The sequence below is a fragment of the Oreochromis niloticus genome, linkage group LG7 (assembly GCF_001858045.2).
Source record: "Oreochromis niloticus isolate F11D_XX linkage group LG7, O_niloticus_UMD_NMBU, whole genome shotgun sequence".
NCBI classification, from domain to species: Eukaryota; Metazoa; Chordata; class Actinopteri; order Cichliformes; family Cichlidae; genus Oreochromis; species Oreochromis niloticus.
In genome coordinates, this window is record NC_031972.2 from 14,780,199 (window position 1) to 14,801,097 (window position 20,899).

Genomic DNA, 20,899 nt, shown 5'->3' on the forward strand with positions numbered 1-20,899 from the left:
TAGAGATCACTTAAGGGGGCCTGGTCCATTATAGAGAGGCTGCAGAGGGTGTGAAGCTGCTCTTTTTGAAGTCAGGAGTGGTGGTGAAGTGTGTGCATTAGCTGGAGTGTAGTATTTCTGTATCATTATGATCAATGTGTATCTAAAACGGGGATGGCTTACAATAACTATCATCTACCAATTGCATTTTTTTTGTCTTTTGGATTAATACAGTATTACATTGACTTGGCACAGCGACTGCCGAGGATAGATAGATAAGTGCTTTGTTTTAGTGGTTTATATGCATCTCTGAATACATGCTCTCCCTCCCACAAACACACAAGAGTAGAACTGGTGACGTTTCCCAAGGGAGGAGCTGTTACATAGCGTCTAAGAGGTTATTAAGGATGAGTCGAAAGTGCAAAGATGAACAGCAGGCAGCAGCAAAATGGCCTCTTCGGAGAGGGCGCCATTCCTCTTACAGTAGCTTCACCTACATTGTGGTCTTTAATAGTAGTAACCAATAAGGCAGTGGTGTGTGTGTGTGTGTCAGAGAGAGAGAGAGAGAGAGAGTGTGTATTTTGCCTCAGGGAAGAAAAAAAAACTAGATTCGTGCTCTGTATTTGATTTCCATGCCTGTGATCATTATTTTTTCTTGTTGGTGGGGATCAGCTTAATCCCTGCTCCTGGTGCGCATTTCATTCTGTCACAGTGATTCAAATCCACTCATTTTCTTTTTCTGACAATAGATGGCACAAGCCACGTCTAAGAACGTTAGTTCACGGTTTGTCTTTGCCCCGGCCGGTGCAGCTGCACAATTTCAGCGAAAGCAACACATAAACCAAGGAGAGCTTACGTGACCTGCATAGTTATTTGTGGTGTGGATTCAAGGGTGTGGGCTTCAATGTCAGCTATGAAATAAATGTCAAACAATAACAAATAAAAATGAAAAAATATAACTAGAGAAGCAGAGCCAGATGCCATCTCTCTGCCTGTACGCTGTGCTAACAGGTGTCACATTAATATTGGCCGACAAAGGGGAATTACTTTGTTTACCTGTGCATATAAATGGCACTCATTAATCCCCCTTTGCTGTAATATATTCAAAAGCAAATATATTTTTCAAGCGAAAATCATGAGTGTACCTACAGTAGAAATGTTTGATTTTCCATTCAGAACTCCTTCACCAAGCACTTGGTCATAAGGAATCTTTGGAATTCTTACTAGGGTCTTAATCTTGTAGTATATTGTACACTCACTGACCACTTTATTAGGTACACATTGGTAGCACAGGGTCGGACTCCTTTTTAGATGCCACGAAATGTTGAAAACACTATTCAGAGATGTTGGTATATATTGGCGTGACAGCATCAAACAGTTGCTGCAGATTTGTTGGCTGCACATCCATTATGCAAAACCTCTCATTCCACCAGATCCCAAAGTGGCTCTATCAAACTGCTCTGCACCATCACACCACCACCACCAGTCATGCTTTCATGTTGCGTGCACAAAATTCTTACCCAAGCCAAAAGAAACAATAAAACAATCAAGACTCATGAGATCATTCAACAGGTTTCAGACGTTCTCTTGTCCAATTTTGGTGAGCCCATGTCTCCTGCAGTCTCACATATGTTCTCTTCATGCTCTTCAGCATACTTTGATTTTAAAGGGAGGTTATTTGACTTACTGTGGCCTTATTATCTGCTTGAAGGAGTCTGGCTATTTTCTTCCCACCTCTGACATCAACAACCCTAACCCCCTAACATTTTCTCTTTTTTGGACCATTCATAACCAAACCATCCAGATGTTTGTGTGGGAAAATCCCAGCAGGTCAGCAGTTTCTGAAACACTCATTCCAGCTTGTCTGTCACCAACAACCATGCAACCACGTTCAAAATCACTTAAATCAAATTTTTTATTCCCATTCTGATGCTCAGTTTGAAATTCAACAGGTCATCTCAACCATGGTCTACGTGTCTAAATGCATTGATTGGCTGATCTGATATTTGCATTAATGAGCAGTGGAACAGACATACCGAATATTGTGGACATTCAATGTAAAGTGTCTTTACATGTACTATATTCAAAAATCTACATTAAATGTGCTCTTAAGCCATGATGCTTTAGGTGTAGTTGTTCTACAACCACACTTCTTTCAGCACCAGAATGATGACTTGTCTTATTATAGTCCTCCGTGTTCAATATGACTCTGAAATCCTGTCATCCTGTAATACAATTAATTTATATGTCAGTGCTTTCACATTGCTATAATCTCAAGTTCCTGACTAATGTTCAAACTTGTTCTTCTCCCTTATGTTGTGTTTTGCCTACCAGTACAGCCTGAATTGTAGCTGTGATACTGATTAATAATCCAAAGCAAAAGTTTGGCCTCACATCATCCAGGAAATTAAATGAAAATCACAAAGTGGATAATAAACATTTATTTAAATAAAATAACAAACTTCAAAGACACTTCCCAATCATTCTCTTTGAGTGATTCTTACATGTTTAACGCCTGAACTTTCTAACAGATTTATGGATAGTGCTTCCACATCTAAACACTTTTTTTTTTAAGCACAGTCGTATTTCAAGTACATGCATCTCATCTATTTTACTTACCTTCTAATCGTTGCTATCATTTTGACGGCAAGCCAAATTTCTCTGTGAAGCATGTTGTCAGTAATCATTTCTTTTTCACACACTGGCCATTTTTTTGAGGAATGCCAGATAATGAGCAGTGCATTTTGGCAGAAGAATGGTTTTTAAAAATTTAATCAGGAACCCCCAAGAGTTGAGCAATATTCATGATAACAAACATTTATTTTAAATGAGGTTGTTCTAGCACACAATGGCCGTCAACAATGTCTGCAGTGTGTCTCAAAGGAGTTCACATCAGTGCCATTGAGTGGGCTGCTTTATTATTATTGCAGCAAGACATCAGCTGAGTTTTAAAAAATGGAAAATACAGCTTCAGGTTGTTTGAGCCACTTTGAGGACATTTAAAGTTGTAACACCAGAGTTTAGTCTTACTCTTAGCTGGCAAAGCAACAACACACAAATGCAAAATTAATCAATATTCCACTCAAATATAATGCTGGTGTACAAATACAAAAGCAAGGCAGCACATTTCTTTCAAATTGCTAAAGTAATTTCTTCATTAAAAAAAATGAAAATATTATAATGGTAGCTCATGGAAATGCTATTATTTACATACATCAAAATACTGAATTTCGGTGCAGAGATGGCTCTAGTACCGATGTGCATTGTCTACACGCTCCAAATGAATTGATGTTTTAGGTCCTGACATTTAATATTTGAAATCAATAAGCCATCTACTCACATACTGCAATATGCTGTGCACCACCAGGGCACCGTTATTCCTTCCTCATGTCCAGAGAGTACAATTCAGAAGATATGGAGATGGCTGTGTTTAGCTAATTTAACCTTTTGAAATATTTAAAACGTTTCAACTCATAATAAATAAAGTTGTAGTAGCTTCAAAACAGAGCTCTAAATTAAACTATCTCACTGGTGGCTTGTTTCCTGAATTTACTCTGGAAATCATTGAGTAGTGCAGCAGCTGTTCCTCGGCAGCCATATTTAATATCTAGTTACTTTTTTTGCTGCCTTTTTGTATCTTTTACAGCATACTCAGAACACATTTTTCTTATTTATGTATTTCTTAATTGTATGAAAATGAAACATTTTTACACCTCTAAGGCTCTAGTCACACAGTTGCGAATCTGCTTGGTCAAACATCTGGCAAGTGCTGGTCCTGAGGGAAAAACATATAGTCCTCAACCAGATGGTGAGTTGTTGCTGGAAGTTGATGCCAGTCATTGTTAAATCGATTGAAATCAGTCTAGCAGACCTAGAGAATAATCAGTGACCCCCTGGAAACTTCCAGTCTCTAACAAAAAATGTATGTTGGATGTAAAACTGGTCACAAAGAGGTACACAACACTGCACCGAAAGCCTCCTTGCAATTGTTCCGGTTGCTAGTAAGACACCAGTAGTTTGCATATACACTGCAAACTCTTGAAAGCCGACCACTGAGTAGTAAAGCTGAAATAGTCAAATCAGAAACAGAAAATGTTTACCTTCAAAGTGAAAATTTTATCACTCCGCTGCAACCAACATTTTTCAAAAGCACAACTTTTACTTTGAAGGCAAAGAGACACTCTATTTTATTTGTGTCACTCTTTTCACAGTTTCACTACTGTTCAGAGAGTAGTTGGTGAGTGTTTGCAAACAATTCGGCATCTTTCATGCAAACTACTGAGGAAGTCCACTAGTGACCAAATTAACTGTGAGCACTCTCTTAATAATCCAGGTAAGGGCATGCCAGAAAGCTTATTTCAGCTCATTTCAAGGAGGTTCTTTGTGCAGCACCAAAATCTCTTCGTAACTAATTTCACTTTGTCAGTGTTTGCAACCATTCGCCAATACACTGTTTTCCCTAGTGACCAGAGGTTGCAAGTACATTCTTATTATTAACAAAGTGTTGTGTTATAGGTATTTTGAACTGGTTTACAATCAAGGGTTTGCCTACAAACAACATATAATTTGTCAAACTGGATTCAGAAGAAGCTGAGGCCATTGAAAATACTGTGAGATACGAAAATATTAGAATATTTTGGCTTTGTACGTAACTACGTAGAGTGAATTGTCCAAACACACTAGAGTCCCTGGAAATGACACAGTATAAAGGTGGTGATGGTGGTGGTGATTACTCAGTTGTTTTATTTCAAATATACTGTACAGAATGCAGAGCAAAGAAAGACGCCACTTGAGCACTCCACTTTAATAATTATGACTGGTTAACACAATGGCCTATTTATCTTACAAGTGACGCTTACAGATAAGTAAAATGAGAACAAATATATCAGAAATTTGGCTCCATTTAAATACAGATCACAGAGATCATGATCATTGAGAGCAAGACAAGCTTAAATGATATTTTCACCCTGCTTCCTTATCTGTCTCTCTTACGAAATGCAAAAATGCACATACACACACACACACACACACACACACAAAGATTTTCTATATACACGTTACTACAACCAAAGTGAATCGGCACTGTGTGGTAGAGGGTTTTGTAAGTCCCAGTAATACCAGGGGTTGTTATTAGCAAACCCAAAGAGGCAACATGCCCACCCTCCTGTGTTCTCACCACCTGCAGGAGATGCTATAGGGATTGGCTGTCATGTGTATCAGATGGCGGTCAGGGGTGGAGAACCTGGTGATCTAATACCCAGATGTTGAGGTTGGTTATTGGCATATGGAACATCACCGTTCCAGCGGGGAAAGAGCCCTAAGCTAGTGCGTATAGTAGGGTGACCATATTTTGATTTCCAAAGAAGAGGACACTTAGCTCAGTCATGAAGAACTTGCTTAAAGAAACATATTTAACATATTTAAACGATGCCTTCTCTGTGCGGTTAATGAATTATGAAATAAAATATGTCATATAGGCTTTTACAAGTCAACTAGAGCAAAAAAAAATAACTTAAAAACCTCTGGAATTAAATAATGGTACAGAAATAATGCCTCGTCTGCATAAGAAAAATTACCAGTACTGGGTCGGTATGAGGGCTGGACTGGCACAAAAGATTGACCAGGGCATTTTGACTAGAGACCGGCCCACCAGGTATTATAGGAAAAGCCATAAAGCCTTTGAATGAAAACAAACGCTGTTGTGACAGTGATGTGCACTGTCTTGTTGGTATATGTATGATTTCTATACATTTTACATCAGATGAAAACTTTGGTTGTAAGATTCAGGAAATTATTTATTAAAAGCTAGACATTTTAAATGAGAATAAGAAAGAAAAGTATTTCTTTGAGCCCCCCTTTCCCTGTTAATGCCCTACCTGCCCCCAGGCAAAACTTTGCTAGACCCGCCCCTGCACAGTTACCAGCTGTCAGCTACGTAGAAAAGGATCCTGGTGTTATTTGTCTCTCAGAAACAGTTCATAACTTCCCTTCAACTCATTCATGCCACCTTAAAGGTAAACCTGTTTCTCCATCACCTGTTCAGCTCTGATGATTCAGTAAGGACATCTCCTGGTTTCATCTTCATGTTTCCCTCTCATATCCAAACCGATATCATATCACTATCAGTAACATCATAGCACCCGCCCAGCTGTATAGAAACTCCGTCATGCTAGCTAGCACGCAGTACGAGTTATTGTAAAATGTGACTGTAAAATGTCAGCACAACGAAAATAAACTACACCTAAACTTGGTTTATATCTGACCCCGATAGACTGCAGGTTATAACTTCTTACCTGAAGTTCAGTTCACCTGACACTCGGACCGGCGGCTGCCTCGGGTCTCTCCTCCTCCTGCCTCCCCTTTCCCTCATCCACCTGCTGACCTCTGTGGAAGCTCCGCCATAGACACCACCAAGTAACTGAGTTATTTTTACACATCGGCCAGCATCTGGCCAATCCACCACCTTTCATTGTTTATACCGTTACAAAAACAACAACAACAAGAACAACAACAACAAAACCATCGGCCCGTAAAAACAAAAAATCACCGTCGGCCCACCGGGCAAATGCCCGGTATGCCCGATGGCCAGTCCAGCTATGGTTGGTACGAGGGAAATTTCTTTTGCAGTTCGTCTGAAAAGATGCACTTGCGCTTTGGGATCTTTTAAACATCATTAGACGCGTTGCTGCACGCTGTCAGTCCCGTCTGTGAGCGCAGAACAAGCGCTCACAAAACTGGAGTTCGCGGATGACGTCTCACACATGGGTCCTCTGTTGGAATATAGGAAAATTTTTATCAATCTTGAAAATCCCCCCGGACAGAACGTGAAAAGTGGACATGTCCGGGGAAAAGAGGACGGTTGGTCACCCTAACATATAGTCACACTCACTTCAGTGCCTGTCTTGAGCTCTGGAACCAGTCTCCTATAGAGGGGCTGGACTCTGTTCTAGTCTGGAGTTTCTCTTGGCAACTGGTGGTGCTGAGGAGTTGGTATTCTTGTATACCCCCAGCTCACTGGCTGTAGATTAGGATTTTTCCTGGTGGACGAGAGGGTTACTTCCTTGTGCCTTTGGGTAAGGGAATGTGACCCTGACTATCATTTGCACTTATTCACCGAACAACAGTTCCGATGACCTAGCCTTCTTGGAGTACTTGGGTATGATGGTGGAGGGTGACCTATCTGGCTACTCCATTGTCCTATTGGGGGACCTATGTGCTTATGTAGGCAATGACAGTAAGTATTGATGAGAGGTGTGTGATTGGGAGAAAAATTCTGGATGATCTGAACCCAAATGGTGTTCTGTTATTTGGCTTCTGTGCTACCTGCTAGCGACCATGTTTTGTGGACTTGGAGTGTCACGGTCCCTGTGTCATGGTCCGTGTGCCTCGCCAGCTGACTTCATTCTAGGAAACATGTTTTTGTTTTCACTCTCTCTCTCTCCTCTGCCGGGGCGGTGCTCATTGCGGGCTCCCGCCCCTTGCCCACACACCTGTGTTCATTATCGCACCTGCCTTTGATTCCAGTAATCAGGAGTGCTTCTTAAGATGGCGGACCTGCGTTATTCTTCGCTGGATCGTTGAGCCATCAGTGTCAGTCAACCTGCAGTCTGCAAATCTCAATCTGTGAGTTACCGTGTGATTTGTTACTGACTTTCTGTGTGTATAGATCTCCCCTGGACCCGTCCCTTTAAAAACTGAACGAGTGTGTGAACGAGAGAAGCTGCTGAGGAGAGGACTTGGATTTGCCTGTGGACCCTGAAGCCCTGGCACTTTGTATATATTATCACCTGGTGTTTTCCACTGTCATGGCAAATACATATGTGATAAGAAGTCAGTTATTTGGGTAGCACTCAGAGTAGAGACAGAGGCAGCTGACATGGTTTGGGTATTTGACTAGGTTACCACATGGGCATTTCCTCAGTTGGAGGTACTCTGGGCATGTCGTACTGGGAGGAGAACCTGAGGAATCCCTAGGATGTGATGGAGTGATTTGTCTCTCAGCTAGCCTGGGAATGCCTCAGTGTTTACGTGGATGAGATGGAGGAGGTGGCCGGGGAGATGGATGTCTGTTCTTCTCTGCTGCCTTCGTTGATGAATGAATGTTACGACGAGTAATAAAAAAGAACTGAGTAATAAGAGATGTAAAATGTTAGTAAAAACAACACTGCATCTTTAAAACATTATAGATTTGACAAATGGCTACGTCTAAAGAAAAAAAATATTAGTGCTAAATGAAAGAGAAAATCATATCACAATGATGAGATGATTTATGGGGAAATGCAAAACTACAAAAGCGAAAGAGGGGCACCCTCTGAGTTAAATTGCTATACTTGAAACTTTTCTGAGAGCAGTGGACAGCTGGAAGGCAGTTTAATTAATGGGACCACTCACAGTTTCAGTCCGTCTCTTATCATATGACATACTGTAGAGTACAAATTAACTAACACAGCCTGTGGACAAATCTGTGTGACACCAGCAGAAGGCTCAGCATAATTAGAACAAAGACACTGCTGAATTGATTCCAGTGCTGTCTTGATTTTGTAACCTTTCATCAGGCAGAAACAATTTTTACATCAATACTCTGGGAGAAACCTGTATGTAATTGATACTGCTCAAGCATCTGTTGCTGCAAGTTCTTTGTGAGTCTCAGTAATTTTGCTTTTCCCAAACATCTCCATGAAGCTGCAAGCAAAACTGTTTTCTCTAAGCAGTCAAAAAAAGTTTTCTGGTGGGTCAAATAATACAAACACACACCATCTAGGCTTAAAACCACAGCTTTAATGCTCTCTATTATTAAGTACTCCGTCATGGAAAAATATGGTTAATGAAATGGAAAAAATAGATTTCTAATAGTAGAATTTCTAACTTACTAATAAAGTTTTCAATGCTACAGGATACTATATTGGCAGCTATGCTATAAAAACATTGCACAAACATAACATTACACAAAAACACTGTCTTACTTATTTAAATATAAATAAAATGGCAAGAAAGCCATCACAAACAGTGGCGTTTTACAGTTGTACTAATCTCATCACAGCTGTTGAGCCATTTTTATTTTGTTTGAGGGGGAAAAAATCCGTCTATTTACTCTGACTAATGCCCCAAACATTGTTTTTCTTTCTTCAAGCTTGTTATTGAAGCTTGATATGTTAGTTTTTGACATTTTGAATTGAATTGCACAAAAATGAACAAAATATAGCAACCGACAGGATCAGTGAGAATATTTTTGTTGTACTCTGTCTATACTTATGAGTTAATATGAATATGATGCCCTGTGATTACAAAATTATTCAACTAATAAATTAGTTGGTTGATATCTAATTGTGGACTATTTATAACTTATCCGAATACTATTTTTGCACTAGAATAAAAATAGGGCAGCAAACTCCTTGCAAGGAGGGAAAAATTAGTGGTTGCCCAGTAATTGCATTGAATTTTGCACAAAAGTCACTCTGTGGCATTTCATCAGGACAAGCAAGGCAATCAGTGCTTGCTTTGTCAAATCTTAAAAATACACGTAAATTAAAATGCCCCAAGCAAAGCGACCGCTCTCCTTTCATTTTTGCACTTTTATGCTCATAAGAAAAATGCAGCTGTCTCTATTTTATGGGCGTGTCCATTCCCTGTTAACAGTGACTTGAGCTGGGCAAGCTGAGAGGCCAGCAGCTTTTCTCTGGCTGCTTCCGCATCTACATAGTGAATAAACCTCTGGTCTTTCATCGTAAACTGATGGGAGACCGGCATGCAAGACAACTTGCTGCTGGCTCTGCTGTCACTGCTCTGAGATCAGTAACGACCCACCTTTTTGTTTGGAAACACAGCTAGCAAGTAAATGAGCTGCAGTGATTTATCATGGTAACAGATGAATTTCCTCTTGCTAACCACCTCGGCCAACATGTGTGAGGTAGAGAAGATGGAGTGTGAAAAAGCTAAAAGTAACTCCATTAGAACACTAGAAAGAAAAGCTGTGACAATGATGGAGAGGAGACAGCAGCTCTGAACATGTTTGGTCTAATAAAATAAGCAAGTTGGCCAGGTGCAGGCTCAACAGCACTTTTACAAGTAAAAATCACTTGTTTGACTGACTGTAATATGTTTAACAAGGTGTTTTGCCAACACGCCACATTAATTTTTCATTCATATTTTTTAATCCCACTTGTAGATAATGACAGCTAACCTGTGCACTCCTCAAGCCTTTTAATTCAGCTGATTTTTTTTTATTTTTTTATTATTATTAATATATTTTAATATATGTCTGTGAAGGTTCTCAGTCATCCAGGTCATCGTAGTCAAAGGAGTTTGCAAAGAAAAGCGTCTGGACTTCTTTAAGTTGCTTGAAGACGTTTCACCTCTCATCCGAGAAGCTTCTTCAGTTCTAAGGTCAAATGGCCGAGAGTCCCATTAGCGTGAAAGGTGTGAAAGCGCTTTCACACCTTGGCGCATGTGATTAGAGGATCACCAGGGGGTCCTTTGTCCCTCCTTGGGGGGATACTCCCACTGGGTTTAAATCTGGGACTCTCGGCCATTTGACCTTAGAACTGAAGAAGCTTCTCGGATGAGAGGTGAAACGTCTTCAAGCAACTTAAAGAAGTCCAGACGCTTTTCTTTGCAAACTCCTTTGAATATTTTAATATACTTTTCTTTTTAAAATCAAGATGCAGGGATGTGTTTCTGAGCTTTGCTTGCCTTTGTGTAAAAGTACTTGCATGCCACTGCAATGAGGACAGCAACGGACTGCAAGTGGTCAGAGACCTTATACCCTAAATTCTCTAAAATGACTACCAAACTGAACATTTGCTCTAATCTTAATAGTTTGAGGGTTTTGTCTAGGTTTAGTAGATTTGTAGATAGAAATGATTTTGGTTATGAAACGTCAGTGGGTCGCTAAAGTAATCACAATATAATCTGTTGCAGAACTGGCGTACAAGCACTGAGCAGTTGTTGAAATATTTCATTCACAAAAAATGGTTCAACAGAAATAAAACGCATATTTGCTCTTTTTTAAAAAAATTTTAATTTATTCTTTATTCTGTTCACTCTTGCCTACTGTTGCTTACTCTCTTGTAACATGATACTTTGCATTAATCTTAAAAACAAGACAACTCAGATGTTACAGCGTAGCCACCAGACCACATTGTAACTCTGAGGTCTCAGTGTGGCTGCAGCGTCCTTGCTTGTATTACTGGTATAATCCTGTCTGTGACTCTCATGTGCCCTTTGAACAAATTAAGATAAGCTAAAATATACCACGAGCTTTATTTGAGAACAAAGAAAGGATCGTCTGTCTTTTGTGACTCTTGGACATTGTTGCTTTTGCCTCAGTTCGTTCAAGCTGAATACTAAAGTCAAAAGGAGCAGCAGCTCAAAGCTGAAGAGCTTTGAGAGATTTTTATATTTTAATTTAATTTTAGCATTGACATGTACAGTATATGAATAAAAATGAAAATTGCCATGTGGATGAAACAAAGGCTTCGAATTCTGTTTGTATCAAGTCGAGCCGATGCTTTGTAGGATGCTCAGCTGAGCAGGAACGCTCAGTCAGCAGGGTTCTCCTAGTGCTCCTCTCAGCCTCCTCGCCTTTCGTCTCTCCTGCCTACCAGACTGACACCTAAAGTGGCACTAATTGGCATGGGCTCTGACAGCTATCCAGTGTGCCTGCGAAACTTTTAATGACACGACTTACACCCAACAGCATCCAGACTATCTCTCCTGTTAAGGGAAAGCCAGTAAAAAATACACTCAAGCTTTGCATGCTCCCTGGCAGTGTGTTCTGTCTTGCTTTCCTTTTTCGTTTGCTCTTTCTTTCTCCCTCATGCACAAATACAGACACGCCAGCCCACACTGTCACATACCCTCACTAATGTAACGTTACCCATCGAAGCACAGATGGGTGCTGTCTGGCAGAGATGACGCATGGACCTAATCATTTATTTTCTCTAACTTGTGGATGGGAAATGAATTATGCATGCATAAAAAGGGACTAAAATGTAGCACATGCTTATGAAATGCAATAAAACTCTTATGTTCCATTGCAACCAGTATAATCTGTTTTACCTTCTTTTGGGTATGAACCTTAAAGCCTAATCTGTCTTTATATTCTTTTTAAAGCCTTAATCCATATTTTAATGTTCCTTTCCTGCATTGATTTGTGCACAGTGGAAGAGAACGCCATATTTATCTTGTGGGGTAGATTCCTAAGAAGTTGCTCTGCAAATACAGATCGCATTTATCATTAATCGTCTGTGCAGATGCCTGTGCATACAGGCATATTAACACGTAAAAACATGCAGACTCATGGGCACATATGCACACTGTACGTGCTCAAGCACATATGAGAGCACAGAGAAGGCAAATATAAAGGAAGACATAAATGGGCATTTTTTTTTTTTTTTGCTCTTCCTTCCTCTGTCCATTTTCTTTTCCAATACTCCTGTTCCATTTAATCTCACTTTCATACTCCCACATTCTCAATATCACCTCCAAAGCGTTAGCACTCTGCAGCACTTTCACTGTGTCAGTCACTTAAGCCTTTCACAGCTACTCACACTTCTCTTCCCTTCGTCTGACACGGAGTGAAGCAGAAAGCAAAGTTTGGGGCTAGATATTAAAGTCAGCGAAAGAGCGAGGGATCTTATCTCAAACATTTCTTATTCCTATTCTCCCCACAGACGAGAGCAGGAAATCTTCCTGGCCTACACTGTAGCATTTTATGTCCACGTTTGGGACCGAGTCTGTATTTGCTTATGCTCTACTATGTAACAGGGCGCATATCATTTTAGTTCATGAGACAGGGGATTGTTGGATGAGCTGGGGATGAGAATAACCACTGCGGGGAAAATCAGATAAATAGAAAGGGGGAGAGAGAGAAAGCAATGCCACAAGAGGGAGAGAAGAGGGAGGTCCTCAATCCACTGCAGGTGCCTAAATTACTTCCTTCCTCTCACAGCTGGCCTTGCTATCCTATGCAACAAATAAGAGCAGCTGGAAATTGAGAGGTAACACCATCGTTCTTCCTCCACTTTGGTCCTTACATTAAACCTGCTCTGATGTCTGACTACTATAAAATCCCTGTAGAATGGAACCAGAGACAAAGAGTTATCTATATAGTCAAGTCAATTCAAGTGGCTTTTAATGTCATTTCAGCCATGTACAATGGTACAGTACAGAGATGGTACAGTGAAACGAGACAATGTTCCTCCAAGACCCTGGTGCTACATATAACAGATGAACACAGGACTACATAAAGTTCAATGTGCAAAAATTGCAAAAAAAACAAGACAAGACAGTGCAACACTAGATAGAACAGGACAATTCAGACACAATACAGTGCAATATAAATGTGCAAAATACTGAGTATTGTGCAAAACTATTAAATATTGTGCAAAAAGTAGCTTGGTGTCTGAAGGTGTGCGCGTGTGTGTGAGATACTGCAGATATGTGTTTGGTAGTGTGTGTGTGTGTGTGTGTGTGTGTGTGTGTGAGATTTCCATTCACTTAGTCATTCCAGTCAGTATCACTCTGTAGCTGCTTTGTCGCTGGTGGTTTTCTACATGCCACATCACTGCACACAAAGATCCTTTATAAAATCATTCTTTATGCAGAAAAAGACCTGTTACCTGGTGAAGATGATGGTGTAGTGGTTAACACGTTTGCTTGGTAAGGAAAAGCTTACTGATTGGTTAAGCCAGAAACCCAAATCCCCTTTGGCGTTGTCTCATGAAGGCTGGTGTTTGATGTAAGCCAGTTCAATTCAAATGTATTCACATAGCCCTAATTCACAATGGCACTCACCTTACGGCACTTTATATTGTAATGAGAAAACCTCAGAGAAAACCTCAATAGTCAACCAACCCCCTATGTACAAGCACTTGGTGAGAGTGGAAAGGAAAAACTCCATCCAGCAGAATCAGGCTCGGGGGGGGGGGGTGAAAAGTCAAACATGTTTTGTCAAACATGCAATTGAAATGTACAGAGCTCCCTGCAGTGCTGCCCCCTTGTGGCAAGGGAGGGGAGATAAAGAATACTGTATTGAATAGAACTGAATTGAACTGCATCGTAAGTCTTAATTGGATAAGCAAATCACATTTTCCCATAACTTTGCTTAGCCATTAACTTTAGTGAATATAATTGCAACATCTCACTACTGCGCAGGGCAAAACAAAAATATATAGTACATGATGGGCAGGTATTTAAGAGGTTACAACATTATTTCTTTTCTTTGCAAAAACAAAGTGCAGTCAATCATTAACAGTCTGATTAAGATATATATCTACATGATGTTGGTTTCACTTTATTATAATACCATCATTAGTATGTCATTGTTTCAAGTGTTGTACAGTACATGCATGGGTGTAACTTTGTGCTGAACGGGGGGGGGGGGTCAAGATCTCTGTCTAAATAAATAAGTAAATCTGGGTAAATTCCCAGATGATTAAACATGCAACTATTTTGCTGGTAATAACTGAAATGAGTAAAGAAAATCAACAGCCTATTTATGCAAGATAATTCATAATTTTATTGGGGAGGGGATTATATTGGCTGGGTCTGATTATTGGGGGGGGTCATAACCCCCCTGGAAATTACACCATTGAGTACATGCTATAAAAAGATTGGAAATACTCACCAGCAGGTGAGAGTCACACAAGTCACTTGCTTTCAGTCTTGGCCTATTTCAAATTTCACCTTCTTTGTGTGTTTCTAACTTGTCAACCCTGTGCCACAAATTCACGCCATAACTCCTTTTTCACTCTGTGTTTTAGCTCCTCCTGCAAGGGCAAAACATATTGATTGTTATGGGTTTCTGAACACTGTGAATTCAATTAAAAAAAACATTTTTTAGATAAATCTGCTGCATGATTTATTGTCTGTCACTAACTTGGCTGTTATCATCCAAACCCCATCCAGTCATATACTTTATGTTCATAGTGTGAGTATGGCCATGCCCAGAGGCTGTGAGGCAGCAGCTGGGATGGGGTTTAAGCCACTGAAATGATGCCTGATGGGAGCTCCAATCGTGGATCCAGGTCAGTCATTAAGCTCTGCTCATAGCAATCTACAGATTACATATTGCCACATGAGTCGTACTGTCAACTACAAAGGCATAGAAGGAAATGTACTGTGCTATTAATAACACTAATTTACTCAAGAATGCATTGAATTACTATTTCAGCAATCTACGGCTGACTTTTAAAAGCTCTGAATCACCAGCTGTGTTATCTGTGTAAAATCTGTGCGTATGCCCAATGAATTACAGGTCTGGGGATGCAGAGACCTCCATCCTCATGGCCAACAGGAAAGCTCTCAGCCTTGGATTAAGATCAAACGCTATCTGGATGCAGACTGTGGAAAAAGGGCTGGAGCCCTCAAGCTCACAAACCAACCAAAACAACATGCCCACTCATCTGCAAACACATAGGCATGGCGCTGGGATACTCTGCACACAAGCAGCTCTTTCTACTCTGATGAAACTGAAATTTATAGCTCAAAGATAATTCTGCAATAATCACTGTGCTGTCAATGGTTCAACTGAAAGATTGCACAAACATGCATGCACAATACGCACAGGTACTGCAACCACGTATTGCCTGTTTGTTTGGGAATTACTTAATAGCTCAGGCCATGTTTTCACCGTCTGCAGGCAGTAAGTGTTTGATCCGAGTCCAACTTCCAGCTGGCTTTGAGGATGGAGGTCTTCCTTTTCTTGGCTAACCTTTAAAGCCACATGCTTGGTAATTAACATGAAGCACCTTCTACATTACATCACCTCAGATCTGGGGGAAAAAAACAGAAAATTAGGACTGCCTTCGATGTCCGCATCATTATTTCAGTTTGCTCTGGCCTGGCAAGGAAAAACACAGACTGTGTTAACAATCATGACCTAAATGGTAAACCTGCTGGATATACACCAAGCGCACTTTGTTATCTGTGGCAGTTTTGTTTTGTCCCTGTGCACTGTGTCATTATAAAGGGCTAGGAATCGCATTTTGTGCTAGAGATAGAATATAATGTGTTTATCTGGGATCGATCGTGAGTCGAAGTTTAGTAGGCAGTCCCTAGAGTAGGGAGTGCAGTAGCATCACTGGAGGGGAATGAAAACACTTTTTTTTTCTCTCTTTTTGGTGGGGAGAAGCAGAGAGGGAAGAGAAAAGATGATGAAATCTTGAGGACGAAACACCATGGGAATAAAAATAACCATAAACATGCACTAATCAATATTTTTTTTTTTTTATTTTAACAGTAGTACAAAAAAATACTGTGTTATAAAAGACCTCATTCATATTGAGGAGTCCAAAGAGATTTATCCCCCCCAGCATCTTTCAACTCTGTGTTTTTTCATATCACAAAGCTTCACTGCTTGGTTCACACTTACTGTGACAACCAGAGTTTAGGGGATTGGCTCACATGCAGGGATCATAGGAAAAGTCCAGAAAAGAAATACTTTAATTGCAGCGCAGGGTCATAAAGTGGATGTCAAGTTAGCAGAGCAGTCGATACAGAGAAGGAGCAGCCAGAATACACAATCCTGAAAAAAAATCCAAAAACAAAAATAAAGCTGACATAGAAAAGGCATCGACCAAGAACAGGCAAAAGGAAAACTACTTGACTGAACAATCTGGCAAATCAAAGAGTGAGAGATGCCAGAATGTATAAGGACTAATTGGATGGAAAACAAGTGACACAAAAAGTGAGCGATGGGAAGCAAAAAAAAACCCCAAACCAGAATGAAATAAGAAACAGTCCACAGAGAGTCCAAGCTGTCCTTGATCAAAATTGTTTCTACCCACAGATTATTTTTATATATTAAATACAAGATTTTGATGAATTTGGTGTACACATGACTTCCATGACTGCTGTCTTGTGTGTGAAATGCATCACCACCAGCCTTTACATCGACATGTGGATTATGTCAAGCCTCATGCTGACTCATTCAACTTAAAGATGCAAAAACCTTATGTGGTATTTCTGAAAAACACTCACGTTCTTTTAGGGGTCATTCTATACTAGCCTACCAGAACATGTAAGTATAAGGAAGCTCTGAAGAAATCATTTAAGAGCATTCGGTGATAGGTGACAGGGCTCGACATGACGGTTCTGGCTTGCAGTTGCCTGAACCGACTTGTTCCTTTGTTGGTTTTCTCAGGCTGCTCCACAGACAAACATGGCTGTAAGTGTGAATGTGTGTGGTTGTCTGCTTTTCTCTATCTTAGCCCTGTGATGGATACTGGCTTTCTTCTGTCTTTTATCCCGTCTCCCTCCCTCACCACCAACTGGTCACAGCAGATGGATGTTCCTCCCTGACTCTTTCTGAGATTTCCTCCCCTTAAAAGTGAGGTTTTTCCTTCCCGCTGTCACCAAGTGCGTATTATTGTAGGGTCTCTACCTTACAATATAAACCCTAAGAAAACTGTTGTTGTAATTTGTTGCTATATAAATAAAATTGAATAGACAGGAAACTCATACAGACTGTACCTCACCTTTGGTCCAGTGTCAGCTGGCATAGGCCCCACCCTCCCTGAACACTGAATTGGAAAAGTACTTATAAAAAATGGCAGTATGAATACTTGTATTTAAATAACTTAGTAATTTTGGGTGTCAAATAATAATTAATAATTCTTTTCTGACATATAGGAGGTACTATAGACTTGTGCAAATGTATTATTTATATATTATTTATTATTATTTATTTAAATATAGATGGTCGCTGAGAAGAAAAACATAAACAAGAAAAATGCATTAATTAACAGACTCAGTCAGAGAAAGAGAAGATGGATGAAGTGAGAAAATGCAAATCAAGCAAGGACTGTTAGACGTCACTTCCATCTGGAGATGCCAGTCTGTAAGTGTTCATTTGTCCTTAGCAAGCCTCACCATACCAGAAGACCACCTGTTGGCCAAGAAAAACACAGACCGCAGCCGCCACCACCAAACTGCTGCGCTGAAATTAAACACTGAAGTGGGGAATGCCTGTATGTCTGCTATAGAGTGAGGCTTAGCCTTTATTTAAATTAAGTAGTTATTCACTGTAGAGGAAACCATAGTGTGCACTGCATGAAACCACCAAACTGGTAATTCATTCATCTCTTTAATGTCATTTGTCAAAACCCCCATAGTTACCCTAAAACACAGCTGGTCTTCCTGTGGTTCACTTGAAAATTGAATGAAATAGAGTGGGAATGGGCAGGGGGATCAGGCACAACATGATGATCACTGATAGGTGGTGTGAATAACACTTGTTATCTCTTTATCATGGCACCTGTTTGTGGGTGGGATATATTAGGAAATATTCAAGAGCAAGTGAACATTTTGTGGTCAAAGTTGCTGTGTTAGAAGCAGGAAAAATAGGCGAGTGTAAGGATTTGAACAAATTGTAAACTTGCAAACCGAAGCTCTTGTGGGATGTTCCTGCTCTGCAGTATCTATCAAAAGTGGTCCAAGGAAGGAACAGTGGTGAACCAGCGACAGAGTCATGGTTGGCTAAGGCTCACTGATGCACATGGCGAGCCCATCTGTTGGACTGGCCTGTCTGGTATGATCCAACAGACCAGCTGCTGTAGCTCAGATTGCCCAAAAAAGTTAATGCTGGTTCTGATAGAAAGGTGTCAGAATAAACAGTGCTTCACTGTTTGTGCTGTATGGGGCTGCATAGCTGTAAAAGCACCAACAATGAGTATGCAAGCATCAGAACTGGACCACAGAGCAATGGAAGAACATGGCCCTGTCTAATGAAACATGTTTTCTTTTAGAGCACGTGGATGGTCGGGTGAATATATGTCACTTACCTGGGGAACACCTGGCACCAGGATGCACTATGGGAAGAAGTGTAATGCTTTGGGCAATGTTCTGCTGGGAAACACTGGATCCACCATCCATGTGGATTTTACTTCGACATGTAACATCTACCAAAGCATTTTTGCAGACCATGTACACCGTTTCATGGAAGCGATTTTTCCTGATGGCTGTGTTAGTTAGCTAGTTTAACACTCAGAGGCAGTTGGGGTTTTTTACTGGCTTTAGGCAACTTATATGGGTCTTTCTGTGGTTAGTAGCTTAGTATGATGTTCTGGTTTGGGGCAAACTAAAGTGATGTGGAAGCCTTTAGGCTGTAACCAAAAGAGAAGATCTGTCATTCAAAAAATAGAAGTACTTTGTGGACTTGCTAATGTTGGCTGTCGTGATTTAAAAAAACAAAACAAAAACAAAAGCCAAGTGTTGCTTTTGGAAAGCTTTGTACAGTCACAGCAGCTATCATTAGCAACTGTGTAATCTGCAAATCCCTTCATGTCGTGGGTCACATGATCAACCACAGGGTATTTCCACATTACGTATGTTCAGGTGTAGATGTTGTTAAGTCACCTTTGATAGCGCTGGCATGTCAAATCAACTGTGGGATACATGCAGTGTTTTTACTTCACCTACTATTACTGCAGACATTCAAACTCATTGGATTTTTAAAGCAACCTCTGAATTAATGAAGGACAAAGATAGAAGGTAAGCACAGTGATGGTGCTCTCAGCCATAACCCTGATCTTACCCCCCCCCCCCCCCCCCCCCCCCCCCCCCACCACACACACACACAAAAAGAAACCTCCAGTTGGCTGTTGAGCCCTCCCTGATCGTCATTCCCAATGAGGGCAGCATCTGATGACAACAGCAAACATGAACGCTAGCACATGGACATGCTGGGTGAGTGCGTGGGCATGCATTCACAAACACAACATTTTCTCAGCAGTGATAATCACATTTCATATTCAGTCACACGGAAAACAGCTTTGATTAGACAATTGGCTGTTTCGACACGACATGGGCGAGAGAGGGATGTAGAAAGAGAGATCATCTGTTGTTAGAAAAATGTTCTCCCTGTAATACAATTCTGTTATCACTGGAAAGAGAGTTCAGGTAGCTTTGTGCATGCTACCTTCTTTACCTATGGACATTTTTTTTTTTTTAGAAAGGTTACCTTTTATCAGAAATTAAACCTGCTCATTCAACACCCTGAGGTATCTAGTAGGAGGTGTGTGTCTTCAAACAGTGTTGGCTGGCCAGTAGAAATGCATTGAAACAAATGAAAATCTGTTCCTCCACCCTCCTTTCTGTTTGTGTGTTGGTAAGGTCCATTAGTAAATGAGCAGTTGACCATTAGTTTCCTCTTTCTAAATGGAAAATAATGATTGTTCCTGGAATCTACACAGCAATTTGATCAATTTCCGCCAGCGCTCCAAGCTTTATTTACATTTTGTGATTTCCTTTGCTTTCCTTTGTTTTCTTTCCTTTCTTTTGCTTTGCTCATGCAATTAACTGCAGCACAATTACAGAGGAGATTAAATGAGTTCCTTAAGGTTTTATCGTGCATACTCGTTTTGTGATTCGCTAAGTTGCCTGTTCTCTACTGTGTTATGAGGCCACGAGCTGCATTATTACTTCCGTCTTTTCCTTTTGTGCTGTTTTAATGCACCGCTTTGGCGTACTTGCGTTTGGTTCAAACCCTCTTTGTTCCTCTAACGTCATGTTCGTGTTTCACATGTCTCTGTTTTTTTTTTTTTGTTTTGTTTTGTTTTGTTTCTATCTGGGATTCTCTGGCTCTCACTCTTTTTTTTCTTTTCTCTTTGATACTATGTGCAAACATTATGACAAACCACATACCGGAGCAGTCGGGCCTGATTGAAAGCTCAAGACGAGGCGAGCAGCAGTTCATGCATAACAGACCAATGAGAATGAATATGAAGCACAACCTCTAACAATAAACATATAAATCACCCGTTGCACTGGAACCATATTTGAATGCATTGTCCTTGTCATTTTTATGCATCTCATTGCGTTGCGGGTTCCTCCCATGCATTTTGATGTCATGTAGGTTCTGTTTGTTTCTCAGTGCTGGTGTTAAATGTAGCCTTTGTCTGTTTTATGGTTTCTATTTACT

At 40.4% G+C, this 20,899-nt stretch overlaps 1 long non-coding RNA gene across 2 annotated transcripts; it reads left to right on the forward strand.

Moving 5' to 3' along the window:
- Nucleotides 1-7,520: 7,520 nt before the first annotated feature.
- On the forward strand, nt 7,521-19,514 carry LOC102076213 (uncharacterized). Of its 2 annotated transcripts, none has more exons than XR_266490.3 (5): nt 7,521-7,602; nt 14,908-15,005; nt 17,190-17,337; nt 17,677-17,818; nt 18,726-19,514. It is a non-coding gene; the product is annotated as an uncharacterized LOC102076213 (long non-coding RNA). The 2 variants fall into 2 exon arrangements; XR_001224810.2 differs by having other exon boundaries at nt 17,190-17,308.
- Nucleotides 19,515-20,899: the final 1,385 nt, after the last annotated feature.